Source organism: Crocodylus siamensis, chromosome 3 (genome assembly GCF_052110815.1).
Source record: "Crocodylus siamensis isolate JL-2025a chromosome 3, ASM5211081v1, whole genome shotgun sequence".
NCBI lineage: Eukaryota > Metazoa > Chordata > Crocodylia > Crocodylidae > Crocodylus > Crocodylus siamensis.
The window spans coordinates 138,650,274-138,667,096 of NC_143397.1; the positions used below are offsets into that span (position 1 = coordinate 138,650,274).

The 16,823-nt window shown below is 48.7% G+C and overlaps 1 long non-coding RNA gene across 1 annotated transcript; it reads right to left on the reverse strand.

The window, feature by feature from the left end:
* Window positions 1–8,912: 8,912 nt before the first annotated feature.
* Window positions 8,913–16,701, reverse strand: LOC149868889 (uncharacterized). Its single transcript, XR_016441353.1, has 2 exons — window positions 16,270–16,701; window positions 8,913–10,460 (listed from the first exon to the last, which is right to left on the reverse strand). It is a non-coding gene; the product is annotated as an uncharacterized LOC149868889 (long non-coding RNA).
* Window positions 16,702–16,823: the final 122 nt, after the last annotated feature.

Genomic DNA, 16,823 nt, shown 5'->3' on the forward strand with positions numbered 1-16,823 from the left:
TGGCTAGTAAGTAGTAAGGCAGATGTTAAGAGTACTAGTCAAAAATGGGATGAGGACCACAGTTGGGAACTTTCCCAAGTGGCGTTAGGAGAGTATTGCATCAGTAATAATGGTACAGGAAAAAGGTTGGGACACAGCCGTTGCATATGGACTTTAAAAGTAAGGTGGATGAACCTTACAAGATTAGAACGGCTTTATTATCCTAATAGCCCAGGGTATAATCGGCTAGTGTGGCAGCATCCCAATGGAACAATTGTGTGGTTTAATAAATATTGGAGTGCCACAAATCAAAGTGATGATCGGACAGATTGTACAGACAAAAACCAGGATGGGCTATGGGAATGTTCCATGAAAGGAGGCCACGCAGTTGCTGGTCCTTTGGGTCCAGAAGGAGGCTTGGGGTTTCCCGAGATGCCCTATGGTTGGGCCCCTCCAAATGCCACCAATAGAGAAAATAGGGCCTTAAGAGGATACTATTGGATTTGCGGACGACGGGCCTATACAATACTACCACAGGGGTGGACGGGAACTTGCTATATGGGAGTAATTGTACCAGCTTTCTTTTTGTTACCATCTGAGGTTGGAAATAAGCTAGGAGTCTCTTTGTATGATGACTGGAAAAGGGCCAAGAGAAGTATTGATGTCAGTTTGACACAGGGTAGCTCCCAAAAGTGGAAGAAAGATGAGTGGCCCCCTCAGAGGATTATTGAGTATTATGGACCAGCTACATGGGCTAATGATGGGAGTTGGGGATACCGGACACCAATATATATGCTGAATAGAATCATCCGGTTGCAGGCAGTCTTGGAAGTAATTACTAACCAGACCGCCACTGCTCTCGAGTTATTAGCCCGACAAAGTTCTCAGATGAGAGCAGCCATATACCAAAATCGGATGGCCTTAGACTATTTACTTGCAGAGGAAGGCGGAGTCTGCGGAAAGCTCAACCTTTCTAACTGTTGCCTCCAAATAGATGACAATGGGAAAGCAGTCTTAGAGATTGCCAAAGAGATTAGAAAAATAGCCCATGTACCAATACAAACGTGGGAAACCACATGGAATAAGGACTGGTGGTTTCAATTATTTGGAGGACCCTGGTGGAAAAAGGTAGGGTTTGTGCTTTTGTGTGCTCTAACTGGTTTGATTTTTATCCCTTGCCTTATTCCTTGTCTCACTAGATCGATAACCACCACAGTGGAAGGAATGCAGGTCGCAGCAGTCCCTCTAAAAGCACAGACTGCTGCAAAGGTCATGGTCCTCAGAAAAATTCCTCGTAATTATCTTGATATGCCCGAATGAAGTAAAGATCAGAAAGCATCTCGAGGGGGGATGTTGTTAGAAATATTATTAAAAATGCATTATCAATAGCAGATTTAGAAAAAAAAAAAACCAAACACAGCTGCTACCCATCCTTGTCTCCTTAATGGGAGAGGGAAAGGGGGGGTGGAAATTGAAGGGAAAAGTCACCAAAAGGCCCTTTGTACTAAGGCATCACTCCCTCTCTGTCCTGCAAATTTACTATCTCTTTGTCACACTAAATCACACTTTCTTTTATGACCCCAAATTCCTAAGGCTAAGATAAGAGCAAATGCCATTTTTTGCCTTTAGGATGAACCTTGAGTAATCCTGAATCCCATCCACGCACGCGTGATAGCCTAATGCATATTAAGCCTACCCGCCCCGCATACTTAAGTAGTTAATTATAATGCACATGGGACGTATGAAGCGACATGTTTACATATATGTTTGTATGAACCGGAAATGAGTTGTAAAAATTCCTTCTTCTGCACACGTGGTCAGGAGAGAGGGGATAAAAGCCTGCTAATGATTATGCTCGGGGGCAGAGGGACTTGATCTTTTGTCTTCTCCCTCTGACCCTATTTGCAAATATATACCTTTTGTATTACTAATAAAGTGTGTCTGAAGCTGAAAGTTTTTTTTCCACCTCCCGAGAAACGAACCACGATTTTTTTCTTCAACAGTTTGATGCTTAAAGCGGTTCGTTTCTCTGGAGGCCACCAAAATCACAGACACACACTCATTAGATGGCACAAAAGGTGTATTTGCAAATAGGGTCAGAGCAGAGTCAAAAACTCAGATTACTCTGAACCCACCAAGGAATTTTGCAGGCTGTATTTATCTTTTTCCTCCTGGGCACGTGTGCAGAAACAGGAACTCTTACAGCTCACTTCCATTTCATACAAGCATACATGTGGTTACATCACTACATACATCGCATATATATTATAATTAACTAAAGTATGCAGGACGGAGAGGTAAATATGCATCAGCTAATTAAGCATGCTCAGGGACTACTATAGGTCACCAAGAGTTCAACCCCCCCCCTTTCAAGGACACAGTCAGTTGAATTCCAGCTTCTGTAATCTGTATGAGAAAGGCTAGGGAGAAGCTGGGGGAGAGTCTGCGATTTAGTATAAGAAAAGCTGTGGCTAGGCTAGGAAAGGAACAAAGTCCTTGGCAGTGTTTCTTTCTTATCGGGTGCAAGATGCAAGCTGTGCATTTCTAACAATACTCCATTTCTAACAATATTCCATTTCTAACAGGTTGCTTTGTGGTCTTTGGTATACAGTATATGGTGTATGTGGATTAGCCAGAATGCATAAGAGAGAGTAAGCATTTGTTGGTTGGTAAACGAATATCCAAATTATTTTATGAATTCTATTCACCTGAGGCTTCAGAGAAGGGTTCAAAGTCAGGTTAGAAGGGACCTTATAGGTCAAGTCCAACCCCCTGCCAGGGCAGGAGAAAAAAACTAGGCTCCAATGATCCCAGCTAGGTAGGCATCAAGCTCCTCTTAAAGACCCCCAGGGTAGGAGCCAGCACCACTTCCCTTGGGAGTTGGTTCCAGATCCTAGCTGCCCTGACTGTGAAGTAGTTCTTACGAATGTCTAATCTAAACCTCCTCTCCAACAACTTGTGGCCGTTATTCCTTGTTATGCCGGGGGGCGCTAGGGGAAACAAGTTCTCTCCCAAACCCTTCTGGTCCCCCCTAGTGAGTTTATAGACAGTCACCAGGTCCCCCCCCTCAGCCTTCTCTTGTGAAGGCTGAACAGGTTCAGCTCCCGCAGCATGTGTCTTATGTATGGTGTTGTAAATTGTATATTATAGTGTATATATTAGAATATAGGTCAAGCATGGGTGTTCATAGTTATATAGTTCTTACTGGAAGTTGTGTAATAAACCATTGGCATTCACGAATTGTTATTTTGTGCTTGTGGATACTTGGTACCTAATTAACTTCTAATTAATATGGAGTGCCTGTAGGATGCAGATGATAGATGCTCATTAACTCCCTCCTCCCCCCAACACTGAATCACAACATTGGCTAGAGTAGGAAGGTTTGCTTCAGGGCTGGAGCCAGGCCTGCTCCCTCTCCTCCCCGCCTGCTGCTGTGGGGCCCGGCCCACTTCCCCCACCTCCCTTTGGGTCCGGGGTGCCTCCCAACTCTGTCCACTCCATCGCTGCTGCCTCCAGAAAGCAGGGCTGGGGGGGGAGGGGAAGGGGGAGGCAAGCCCCACTGACCTTGCCCTCCACTGCTCCATCCTCTCCGTCTACACTGTCATGGAGACACTCTGCTGCACCACTGCTGCCTGTCCAAAATGCTGTTGGAGCACTCTGATTGGTTGTTTCAGACAACCAATCAGAGTGCAAATAAAGTGTTACAAACAGACAGATTAAGGCTTTTATAATATTAAAATATATACACACATACAGGTTTCCCTCAATTTATGTGAGTTCTTTATATGCAAATTCATTTCATAGATTTCATAGACATCTATGAAAGGGCTGGAAGGGACCTCGGGAGATCATCGAGTCCAGCCCCCTGCCCAAAGGGCAGGAAGTCAGCTGGGGTCATAGGATCCCAGCAAGATAAGCATCCAATTTACTCTTGAAGGTGTTCAATGTAGGTGCTTGAACCACCTCTGATGGCAGGCTATTCCAGACCTTGGGGGCTTGGACAGTAAAGAAATTCTTCCTTATGTCCAGCCTGAAACAGTCTTGCAGTAATATATAACCGTTCGACTTCATCATCCCTTGGGGCGCTCTGGTGAACAAACATTCCCACCATAAACTGGTGGTCACCCCTGATAAATTTATAGGTGGCCATCACATCACCCCTGAGCCTGCACTTTTCCAGGCTAACGAGCCCCATGGCTCTCAGCCTGTCATCGTAAGGTCTGCTTTCCTGACCTCTGATCATGCGCGTGGCTCTTCTCTGCACTCTCTCAAGCTTCTCCACATCCTTTTTGAATTGTGGAGCCCAAAACTGGACGCAGTACTCCAGCTGCGGCCTCACCAAGGCCAAGTACAAGGGGAGAATGACGTCCTGGGATTTGCTTGAGAAGCATCTATGGATGCAAGCCAGCATTTTGGTCACTCTACTAGCTTCAGCATCGCGTTGCAGGCTCATGTTCATCTTGTTCATCTCATCCTCATGCGATAAGCATATATAGACCCATAATTCATAATATGCAAGGTAAATTCGCTTTTATGTGATCAACATAGATGCCCCCCGCCACCCATCCAAGCAGGTAAATCTATGGGGGGAGGGAAAAGGGCCGTGGCCCAACTCACCCCAGCCACTGGGCTGCACCATGCTCCGCCTGTCCCCACCCTGTGCCTGGGCTCTGCTTGTCAGCACTCACCTTTGCTCCTGGGCTGCACCATGTCCTGGTGCAGGCAGCTGGTGTCAGCTGCTCCTGGGGCTGCTCCAGCATGGGAGCGATGTCCTCCTCAGCAGCAGGGGGCTGGGACACATAGCACAGCCACAGGTAGTCCTCCAGGCAGTGGTGGACATTGCTGGAGGTCATCTGCAGGGAGGGCAAGGGCGCAGCCAGCTGCTCATCCTGGTTGTTCAGGAGCCCTGCACCCCCAAGCCCAGACGCCATGGGCTGGGCAGCAGTGCAGCAGAGCAGCTGGCCTGCAGGACTAAAGGAGAGGAGTGGGGTATGGAGCCATGGCAGCAAATGCTGCCAGGAACCTGGCCTGTCCTGCCCTGTGGGTGGTGTGGGGGAGGCAGGCTGCCTGCAGCCAGCACCCAGTGGGCCACCGGCCCCAGGTAAGCAAGTGAGGAAGAGGACTCAATCAGCAGCTACCTGGGCCCAGGCCTACCCAGCCAACTTACCATAATCCCTGGGCACCCATGCAGGTGAGCTAGAGCAAGAAGTGCAGCTCAAGGTAGTCAGCTAGAGCCTCCTGCACCTGATGCCTTGGCCCCTGCTGGCAGATGCATGGCTCTCCTGGTGCTTCCACCGCCAGGGTCTTCCACCCATCGCACCTCCTCTGCCCAGGCTTCATGGAACAGCTCTCCCTGGGCCTCACAGATGTTATGCAGTGCACAAGGTGCAATCATGACCATGGGGAGGTTTTCCCCAGTGACCTTGAGACAGGCAGTGAGGGAGTGCCAGTGGCCCTTGAGGCAGCCGAAGGTGCACTCCACCAGGGCATGGGTCTAGCCCAGGCACTAGTTAAAGTGGGCCTGGTGGGGGTCCAAGTGGCCAGTGTAGGGCTACATCAGCCAGGGCAGGAGTGGGCCCTGCAGCTGTAGTAGGTGCAGTCTCTGTGGGGTGGGCAGGTGACAGGGATGTGGGTCCCATCCAGGGCCCTGATACACTGGGGGAATCCCAGTGCATGGAACCCTGCCACCACCACCACTAGGGGGTCATGGATGTGGAGCAAGTTGTGCCCCTGCACGTCCTAGAGGGCACCACACATCTCCAGAACAGCATCTCTGGTGGTGACCTTGCCCACATCAAACAGGTGTCCAACATACTGGAGACTGGCAAGTATGGCCACTTGGGCAGTGCAAGGTTCAGCTGGGTGCCTGCAGGGAGGGCTGGGCACATGCCAGTGTCCTGCTACTCCAGGTGGGGCCCCAGGTGCTGGAGCAGGTCCTGGAAGGTGGCCCAGGTCATGAGGAAGTGTCTTAGGATGAACTACTAGGTTCAGAAGATTCCCCGCACTTGAACAAAGGATGTACTCATGGTTGTTTTCACCCTTGCAAATCTTTATTTAAGGATACTCGCAGAGGCAGGTGATAGAACAGAGCAGAGAGGATGGTCACCTCACTTTGGCCTTAGGTGGCAGCCGCAACCCCGCATGGTTCCCCTGGCCTCAGAGTATCCCGATCCCAGGGACGCGATAGCCTGCGCCGGGGCTCTGTGCAAGTCGGAACTCTTGCCAGAGCTAAGGAACCCATCATAACTCAAGAATGTACAGCTTATATAGTCTGGAGTAAACATTGTTATCTCGAGTTAAGGATTTGGTTATCTCAAGCTAGGAATTTGGGGATAAGTTGCGATGCAACACACCCGGTGTTTACCACATTCCACTGTCTTACAACATTCTACTATCTAGGTTCATGGTTCGGTCACACTCACAGAGTAGGAGGCTACGTGGCACTTCACCGGCCTACTGTAGAATCAGCGTGCAAAACTCTTGCTATTAACAAAGTTCTTACTATTACAGGAAGCCAGGAGGAAGCTCATTGTCCCAGGTCTGCTGGATGACATGCAGCCATCAGGCCTGGTTGGCACGGTGGGTGCAGAGGCGGCGGAGCTGGAGGCCCAGGAGAGAGGTGGCGGCCCCAGCTGTGGCATCCTGGAGCCCCTCATCGGTGTCCCCGGTGGCAACAGCTGTGCAGTAGTGGCTTTGGGATGGCACACTGAGGCCAGGCAGGTGGTCACTGCACATGGGGGATGGCAGAGTGAGATGTCCGTGGGCCAGGTGATGGTCAGTGAGGCGAGCCAGCAGGGTCAGCATGGTGGCCAGCAGGAGTGCGAGGCTCTGGTCATTGTTGCCAGGGGCAGGGGCTGGAGCAGCCATACTACAGAGAGGCAGAGTGGCCAAGGAGAAAATTGCTGCATGTTGTCCCTGTGCTTGCCACACTGCTCCTGAGCAAGGAAGAGTCTGGCCAGAGAGCGGATAACAGGGTTGGCTTTTAAAGAGGGCTGTCAGATGCTGACAGCTGCAGCCAGAGCTTAGAGATTCCCCCCAGTGGCGGCAGGGGCCCATTGCAGGGATACAGGAAACTTGGAGGAAAAAGCAGCAAATCTGTTCCCTAATCTCTGCATGTGTACACACCTGTCCAAAAACTCTTACTACAGAGTGGTTTACACCAGAGTAAATTTAGTGCTTCAAAATGGCAGCGGGGGCACTTGAACTGAAGCTCATTCAATGAGCTTCAGTTAAAGTGCCTCTGCTGCCATTTAGAAGCATGGGGATGCTGATACACGAGACGCAGGACACTGCTGAAGCACGGTAATTACCACGCTCCAGCAGACCCAATTAATCAAGGCTGCTCCAACGCGCTGTATTACAGCATGTTGGAGCAGCCTCCATTTTCGTGTACAGGCACCCTATGTGCTCCATAGCTCCAGGGCTGCGTGTTGTGCATGAGAAGTAAAAGGTAGAAGTTCAAAGCTGCCCATAGCCTCCTCTGCTGGGCAGAGGTCTCTTTTTGGGTGTTGCTGGACTTTTTATTTATTTATTTATTTATTTGTCTGCCTGCCAGAACCCCTCAGGACACACCGCATAATGAGTCTGAGCAAAAAAGCTAACCAAACTAGGTGCTCTGTAACTGGGTGTCACAGCTGAGTGGTGAAAAGGCACAAGGTCATGGCTGGGTCTAACCATAACCCTGTCTTGTTTGGCAGAGCTGTCTGCTCTGCTCTTGGGCTACCAAAATTCCACTCCCATCTCCTGATCCTAGCATAGTTCAGATAGACTCCTCAGCCCACCTGACCAATGACAGGGCCATGAGTTGCAAAGGTCCATGGCCTGGTATGGCATGAAAAACCTATCTTATGGGAGTTTGGCATGCCCTGCTAAGGCTCCCCAATTCAGGGCCACACTTCAATCCAAGAACTGGGAGTATCTGTGATGATGGGTGAGTGGGTCCAGTCAAAATGTGGTTGGGGTGCCAAACAGCACCTGAGGCCTGGCTCATTATTTCCTTGCAAGGCTGCCTGACCAAGAAGAGGTAGAACATGAAGGTGGCCAAAGTCCCAGCAGCTGTAGGCTAGAGGTCAACCTGCTGGCATCCAAAGTCCTGGATTCAAGACTCTCAGCTGCCTTGGTCAGGAGCCGTCTTGACAGCATGTCCAATTTTTTTTTAAATTTGAGGGTGGCTGACATCTCTTGCAACATACTCAGTAGCTCTAGGGCTGAGCATTGTGTGCAGTATGCAAAGGGCATATGTTCAAAGTTGCCTGCATTAATGGACTTCAGCAGAGTAGAATACAATTGCATTTAGGTGTCTTAGTCCACTTAGACACCCAGTAGATGGACTAGGACCTGGCCGTTCATGTCTCCAAAGTCAGGATTATCAGTTGCTTATGTGTTTATCTAGTGCCATGTTCTTCAGCCCATGGTTTATAACCATATTGCCCACAAGGTCCTGCAATATAACTTGTGACTCCAGAAGATTGAAAAGTTAACTTGATATTGCCCGGAGCACATTACTTCCTCAAATACCATTACCCATGGGCCAGTGAAGTAGGCCACTGGTATAGTCTAATACAGTAGGGCCTCCTGCTGTTGATTTGGGGAAAAAGTCAGTACCATGTGCTAGTAAATAGCATACAAGCTCCAAGCTGGATGCATTTCAAAACAATCACTCCTGTTCTCAGCCCACCACCATATGGAAGCTGGGCAATTTTTATTGAACAATTTATTGAAGTTGTACTTACTTATTCAGTGCTAAAGCATGGCTATATGGAGCATTTATATCATCATGCCAAACTTCCTAATATATTTGAAAGAACGTGAGACTCATCATCAGTCCCATCTGCCTCTTTAACAATGACAATATAATTATATCACTTGATCTTTTGATAGATCTTTTCTGTGTCTGACAAGTACATTTGAAGTAGTCAAGCTGGCAGCACATATTATTTCTCAAGTTACTTTTATTTGTTTGATTTTCAAACAGTTATCACTATTCTGCAGACAGAACAGAAAATCTGGATATCTTGAAAAAAATTATCCTGCAGAACAGCTGCTAGGGTTCCTTTTTAGGATAATAAAAATCCCTAATGCTGTGCTTTTCAAAGGAACACAAGGACTAGGGACAAAAGTTACACAAGCTGGTATAAGTGATCAGAAATTGGTTCAAATCTGTAACACAACAGAAGTTCGGTGTACATAAATCACTTTCAAAATGGCTGAAAACAGTTTAGGATAAACCTGGATAGGTGTAGTATCAGACTTAACTGATTTAAATCAGTTTATTGAACTTCCCTCCTAGATCCCAGTTAACTCATAGTCCCCCAGCATCCCAGGATGCTTTGCACCTCCCCCACAACCCATAGTTTAGACTAACCTGCAAAGATTGAATCAATTCAGCCTTGGGCTTTTTGACTGTCTATACATAGCCAAAAGGGTTCGGTGCTTGAATTGTAATGTATGTCATTTGGAGTTGGATGCCTAAGGTTTCTGACTTCATTAAAAATCCTAGCCAAAATGTTTCTTCATAACCCAGTAGAAGCTAACCGAAGTTTTGCCATCGCTTTTATTAGAAGCAGGCGTAGACCAGTATGGCTCAGTCCTGCAATGTGCCCAGTGTTGTCTACATACATTTAGATCTTAAGTGGACACCCATGCATAAAGCCAACAAAAAGCACTCAACACCAAGCAGGTTCAGCCACTGAGTATGAATCAAACCCTATACTTTAATGATGCAGATGAAATGACCTTAGAACTACTGTGCACCATACTTTTACTACTATGACTAGCACTAATATCACCAAGAGAACTACAAATAGTAGTAGCCACAAGGCTTTGTAATAAGGATCACCCCATAATTTCTGATTTAGAGTAACAGGTCAGCAAAAACTTAAAATTTAGGAACAATAATTGTGCTGAAGTGACATCCTCAAATAGGGCTAGTGCTTGTAAAAACCTGTAATTCTTTATACAGGTAAGAGATAATAAGGTATATATAACTCAAATATAATTCCAAAGGTTCTGATATGTTCCACAAACATTGCATGGGACTTGAACTATCAGTTATACCACATAAATGTATGTTGTGAACTGTCTTTACCAATCCAGCAAGTGTCAAAGGATTGCAATGGGCGGCCAGGGAGAATAATTTTAAAAGAGCAAATTATAGCTTACTTTTATGCTGAAAGCCTTTCCCTTTCTACTGAATACACACACTTAATACCTGTTTCTGGGCAAGCCACCATTTTTCTGTCAGCTTTTTCTTATTGGAGGAATTCAACAGGAGGTAGAAAAGGCTAAGAGGCTTCTTTCAGTCACTTGCCTGATAGCTGTATTTGCCAAGTCCAACATTTTCGTAAGTGGCATCAAATTTTGGACGCACCATCTGACACACTTTGGGACTGATTTTCAGACACTGTGCTGCTAAATTTGCAAATCTACTTGAAGTGAGGGTTTTCAAGACTTTTGAAAATGGTGTCCAGTGTATCTCAAACCTGCCAACAAAAATGAAGACAATCAAGACCAGAGGCCATTTTTTGGTTTAAGAAGTATAGTGTAGATGAATGGCTTTGCTTGAGGTAATAAATGGTACAATGTTACACACATGCTGTGTAAGTTACAAGTTTTATTGGGGAAGTCCAACAGGAGGATTTCTCCAACACAATCTGCTATTATTTATAACTGTTATATACAATAATAGTTTACTTTTCAGAAAAGTCCTAGAGAAATTCATGAAAACTGACAGAATTCTATAGAAATTACATTGGATTTTATAGATTTTTTTTAAAAGCTATAAAATTTAATCACGATACATAGTCCCAATACTAATTCTCAGCGTAAGTAAGGTATTACCGTTATTACTTTTATTAATCTTGCAGTAGGACCTAGGGGCTTCCTCTAGTATTGGGAACTTATTCTGCTAGACATTTGTATGCACACATGTTGTTATTTACTTGATTCCAAGACAAAATTTTTCCCCCTATTCATCACAGGGAAAATGAAACTTTGTCTTAGAATGAAGTAGTTTGGGGTAATGCTGGATCCTGTTCTGCTCTCCGGCTCTGGACTGATTCCCTCACTGCTCTCTTGTTCTCCACTGAGCCAAGGAGGGTCAGGGAATCAGCCCAGAGGCAGAGAGCAACCAAAGACCCAGTGCCAATTCCTTTGCCACTCTCCGCTTGCATGCTGGATCTCACTGCTCCCTGCTCAGCAGCCAGGGAATAAGGAGGAAATCAGCATGGAGCCAGAGAGCAGCAGGAGCCAGCATGCAGCCAGAACAGCAGCAAAGGAATCAGTGCTGTTACTTGCAGCTCTCTGGCTCTGAGCTGATTCTCCTACCTCTCCCTGGCCCTGGGCTGATTCCCCTGCTGCTGCCTGCCTGCAGACTGGATCCTGCATTGCTCCCTGCTGAGCCAGAGAGCAAGGAGGGAGCTAATGCAGAACCATCCAGGAGCGCATGCAGCAGAGAGGCGGGAAGTGGATGGGGGCAGGTAGGAGAGAGGGTATGTGTGGGAGTGAGACAAGGTGCAGCAGGGACAGGCATGGCAGGGAGAAGGGGATGGGGAGAGCAAGTGGCACTATAGCAAGGTGCAGGGGGGCACAAGTCTGAAGTCAGACTGCCTACTTGCCTCCCCACTACTTGCCCACCAGCTGCTGCTTTTCCTGCAACAGTGGTAGTGGTGCTGAATTTAAGATGATCCTCCAACAATTAGATTCTTTACATGGAAAATTATAAAAATGCAGAGTTGCTTTTGGATGCAGCTGTGCGCCTAGCCCAGTGCAGGGGTGTCAGTATCATCTCCTGTCCCAGGTTGGATCCCAACTGCAGGGCTGCTTATGGGCCAGATCCAGCCCAGGACATGGGGTGGCTCTGGCAACAGTGGCAGTGGCTCCAGCTACAGTCATGTGCTATATGCTCCATGCTGGAGCTGCTGGCACGTGTTTCATGTAGGGGAACTGGTGATGGGTGAAGCAGCCAGAAGGCAACCAGGGCTGTGTCAGCATTCACTCACCCTTCTGCCACTGATTGCAACATCCACTGAGGCTCAAGAGCCCTGGATTCTGTGGAAGGCTTCTCACCCCAGCCACATTTGCCTCACAACCAGTTACTAGGCTGGTGGGCCAGATACAGCAGCTCCATGAGTTGGACCAGCCCATGGGCCATATATTTGATACCCCTGGCCTACTGCATTGTGGAAAGCTATTCCTACTTTCAGCCTAACTGAATTTCTTACATTTCAATGAAGAATAAGAAGCTCCCATAACTTTGATTTATTAGGCCCTGGCAATTAGCCCAACTAAATCTTCCCACCCAAAGCTTTGTTTAACCAGGTCTTATAAACCTCCAAGGATGCAGATTCCACCAGCTCTCTAGGCAACCTGTTCCAGTGCTTTACTAGCCTCCCAGTGAGAAAATTCTTCTTAATATCTAACTTAAACTTCCCTTGCTGCAACTTGAGACTGTTGCTTCTTGTTCTGTCATCTGCTGCCACTGAGAACAGTCTAGCTTCATCTTCTTTCAAACCCACTTCAAGCCCCAAATCTCAGGAGGTACATGTGCACACTTGTGCACCCCCTATGCATCGCCAGTGCATGTGCCCCAGGGTCCTCACCATTTTATTTGTCCTCCACTGGACTCCCAATTTGTCTTCATCATTTCTGTAATGAGGAACCCAAAACTGAACACCGTACTCTGGGTGTAGCCTCACCAGTGCCAAATATAAGGGAAGACTAATTTCCCTAGATCTGCTGGCAACACACCTACCAATGCAGCCCAGTATGCCGTTAGCCTTCTTTGCAACAATGGCACACTGCTGGCTCATATTCAGCTTACTGTCTATGTAACCCCCAGGTCCTTTTCTGCAGAGCTACTGCCTAGCCAGTCAACCCCCAGCCTGCTGAAGTGCATGGGATTGCTCCATCCTAAGTGCAGGACTTTGCACTTGTCCTTGTTGAACCTCATCAGATTTCTTTTGGCCCAATCGTCCAATTTGTCTAGGTCACTCTGAATCCTAGCCCTACCCTCCAACTTATCTACAACTCCCCCCCCAGATTGATGTCATCTGAAAACTTTTTGAGGGTGCACTCCATACCATCTTCTAGGTCACTGGTGAAGACATTAAATAAAACTGGCCCTAGGACTGACCCCTGGGGCATTGGCAATACATAGGGAATGCATGCAGGTGCATCTGCACCCGCTGAGATTGGCAGCACATCCCCTGCGAAAAGTGCCGTCGCCGCTGCCAGTGGTGCCTGCGGACAGTCACTGTTCGCCACTCCCCCCCTCGCTGCTGATACCACTAGCAGTGTCTGCAGGTGGTCCCCAGTTGCCACTGGCCACCACCAATGGAGTCTGTCAGCGCTTGCCATCCCCCCACGCTGCTAACACTGCCGTGGCTGCCTGCAAGAGCTCCCTGCTTTGCCCGCCCCCACTGCGGCTGCCTGCAAGGGCTCCCTGCTCACCACCACAACGGCCCTGCTGCCAACACGGCCACCTGCGGGCAGTCGCCATGCCCCCCCAGCCTCTGGGGGCACATGGCGTTCATGCCCCGGGGTACTTTACTTGATACCAACTAGACATTGAGCCATTGAGAAGACCGGGTGGCCTTCTATGGCCAGATCACCAAATCCTTAGATGCAGGGGTAGCAGTGGACATAGTCTTCCTGGACTTTAAGAAGGCCTTCAACACTGTCTCTCACCCCATTCTCATTAAGAAACTGGGGAACTGTGGTGTCGACACCTACACAGTAAAATGGATCACCAACTGGCTGGAGGGCCGCACCCAGAGAGTGATGGTGGATGGGTCATTTTCGACCTGGAGGGATGTGGACAGCGGGGTCCCCCAGGGCTCAGTCCTTGGGCCCGCACTGTTCAACATCTTCATCGGTGACTTGGACGAGGGGGTAAAAAGCACCCTGTTCATATTTGCTGATGACACTAAGATGCGGGGGGGATGTGGGCACGCTAGAAGGGAGGAATAGGCTGCAATCGGACCTAGACAGGTTACAGGGGTGGGCGGATGAGAATAGGATGGGATTCAACACTGACGAGTGCAAAGTGATGCACCTGGGGAGGAACAACCGGTACCATACCTACAGGTTTGGGAATTCCCTTCTCATCAGTGCAGAGGCAGAAAAGGATCTTGGAGTCATCACTGATGCCAAGATGAACATGAGCCGGCAGTGTGGGGATGCAGTTAGGAAGGCCAACCACACCTTGTCATGCATCGACAGATGTATCTCAAGCAGGTCCAGGGAGGTGACACCCCCCCTCTACACGGCACTGGTCAAGGCCGCAGCTGGAGTACTGCATCCAGTTCTGGGCACCGCACTTCAAGAGGGATGTGGACAACATGGAGAGAGTCCAGAGGAGGGCCACTCGCATGATCAGGGGGCAGCAGGGCAGGCCCTACGAGGATAGGCTATGGGACCTGAACCTGTTCAGCCTCCACAAGAGAAGGCTGAAGGGGGATCTAGTGGCCTGTTACAAACTAGTCAGAGGGGACCAGCAGGCATTGGGAGAGTCCCTGTTCCCCCAAGCACTACCAGGATTGACCAGGAATAATGGTCACAAGCTGGCAGAGGGTAGATTTAGGCTAGACATCAGGAGGCGCTACTTCACTGTCAGGGTGGCTAGGATCTGGAACCAACTTCCAAGAGAAGTGGTGCTGGCTCCTACCCTGGGGGTCTTTAACAGGAAGCTGGATGTACACCTTGCTGGGTGGTTTGACCCCAGCACTCTTTCCTGCCATGGCAGGGGGTTGGACTCAATGATCTGCTCAGGTCCCTTCCGACCCTAGAAACTATGAAACTATGATTGCTACCCACAAGCCTGATGCTCCAGCCAGTTTTCTATCCACCTTACAGTCCATTCATCCAGCACATACTTCCTTAGCTTGCCTGCAAGGATGTTGTCGGAGACTGTACCAAAGCCTTAGTAAAATGAAGGCATGTCACAAGCAATTCTAATGTCAAACAAGTCAGTCAACTCCTTGAGCATGATACCTTCTTTAAGGACATAGTGGCCCTGTGGAAAATTTTTGTGTGTGACTATCTCAATCAGGGCATAACTGGCTGCTTTGGAAATGAACCATGGGTCTATAGCAAATGGTACTATTTATTGTCTGTAGGACCCCTACCTCATTTGTCACAGATGCCATAAGGCAGGGGTGTCAAACTCATCCAATCCTGCTGGGCTGGACCGAGGACCAGTCTGGCCTCACCAGAGCTAACGCACAGGGTTGGCTGGTAGAAGTGCTGCACGCAGAGCTCTCCTAACATCCACCCCCATGCCATGTGCAGCAGGCGCTGACCCTGTTTGGGGGCATGTGGTCTGGAACCACGGGTGAAGCTACATGGGGTGTACACTGCATACAGAGCAAGATCATGTGGCTGGCCTGTGCTGGCCCCATGTGTTGCCTGCAGTGTAGCTAGCACATGCTACAGGTGGTGTGCAGGTTTTGACTGGCTGTATGCACTGTCCACAGCTCAGGTGGCCAGCACAGGGTGTGCTCCAGAACAAGTCCACCAGGGTGCAGCACACACCCTGGGCCAGCTCTGCTGGACTGCATGCAGCACTTTTGTGCTGGTTCCAACCCATGCATCAGACTAGCATTAAGGGTCAGTATGAGACCCACTCACTAGATCACACAGCTCCACTGGCTGGATCTGGCCCATGGGCCATACAGTTAACATTCTTGCTTAAGGTTTATAGTGACTGAAGCAGATTTTACAGAAACAGAAGTAGGACCTGTGTTGTCCTCAGTTTTCAGGACCTGGGGAATCAGATTCTTACCCTGCCTTTGCTACAGAGCTCCTTCGTAAGGCAGAGCAGAACAGTCACTTGCACGCAGCTTGGGCGTCCCAGGGCTACTTTGCAGATAGCCCGGGAAACTGCAATAACTACTGCACCACGAGCTGCACTAAAAACATCAGGTGCTAACTGAGTAACTTAATGTCCCGCATAACACTCGGGGGGAGGGTGGGCTTTGCTTTTGGCAGCCTGACCAGCTGAAATGCAGCTGGCTGTCATGGTGGCATTCTTCAGGCCAGCTCCCAGAAACTTAGTTACCCATGTTGGGCTGAAGTCAGGTACAAGGCAGGATAGATTCCCACCTTACAGAAAAAACAAAAGCACCGAATAGCAGCTCAGGAGGCTTTCCCCTAAGGGCTCCCATGCAGGCTGAGGTGTCACGCTGCATCAGTGCCAGCACTGGCAGGTCTATTATAATCATGGTATCTGTGCGATCGTTTCAACCCCTGCACGACGTATGATAGATAACAGTAAAAGCATTCAAAACTTACAATAACTTTTGAGGCAGCTAATTGACACAGTATATGCAAAACTCAACTCTGAGGGAGTCAACCCACTTCTGGTTTGCTGTCAGCACTTTCTCACAACAGCTTGCCTTCAAACGAAGAAACGCTTCAACTTGATGGCCCACTTCTCACTCACTCCAGAGTCAGTGAGTAATAGAACATAAAAAAGAAGGCTCATTTAAATCCTTATGTCCTTCGGTTTTTGTTTCAGCATACAACATTTTCAGCAAATACGATCATTTTGAGCTTCCAATAGGATCATTTCATACTTAAGACCTGGCAACGCTACCCCCCTCACCCCTCGAGAACGGGAACGCAGGACCACCGCCAAAAGGCTCGCACATACGTACTACACCCTCGAGCTCCGAGCAAAGGGGACGCATTGCGCACGCGTAGAAGTATCCCAACAAACATAGCCCTTACCCCAACTGAGATCTGCCCATGCGCGTGGAAGGGGAGGGAGCCTAGCGCATGCGCAGTCAGGCCCGGAGAATGTGTACGTGGGTTTAAGTCACGTGACGGCTCCGTCCTTCTCCCCG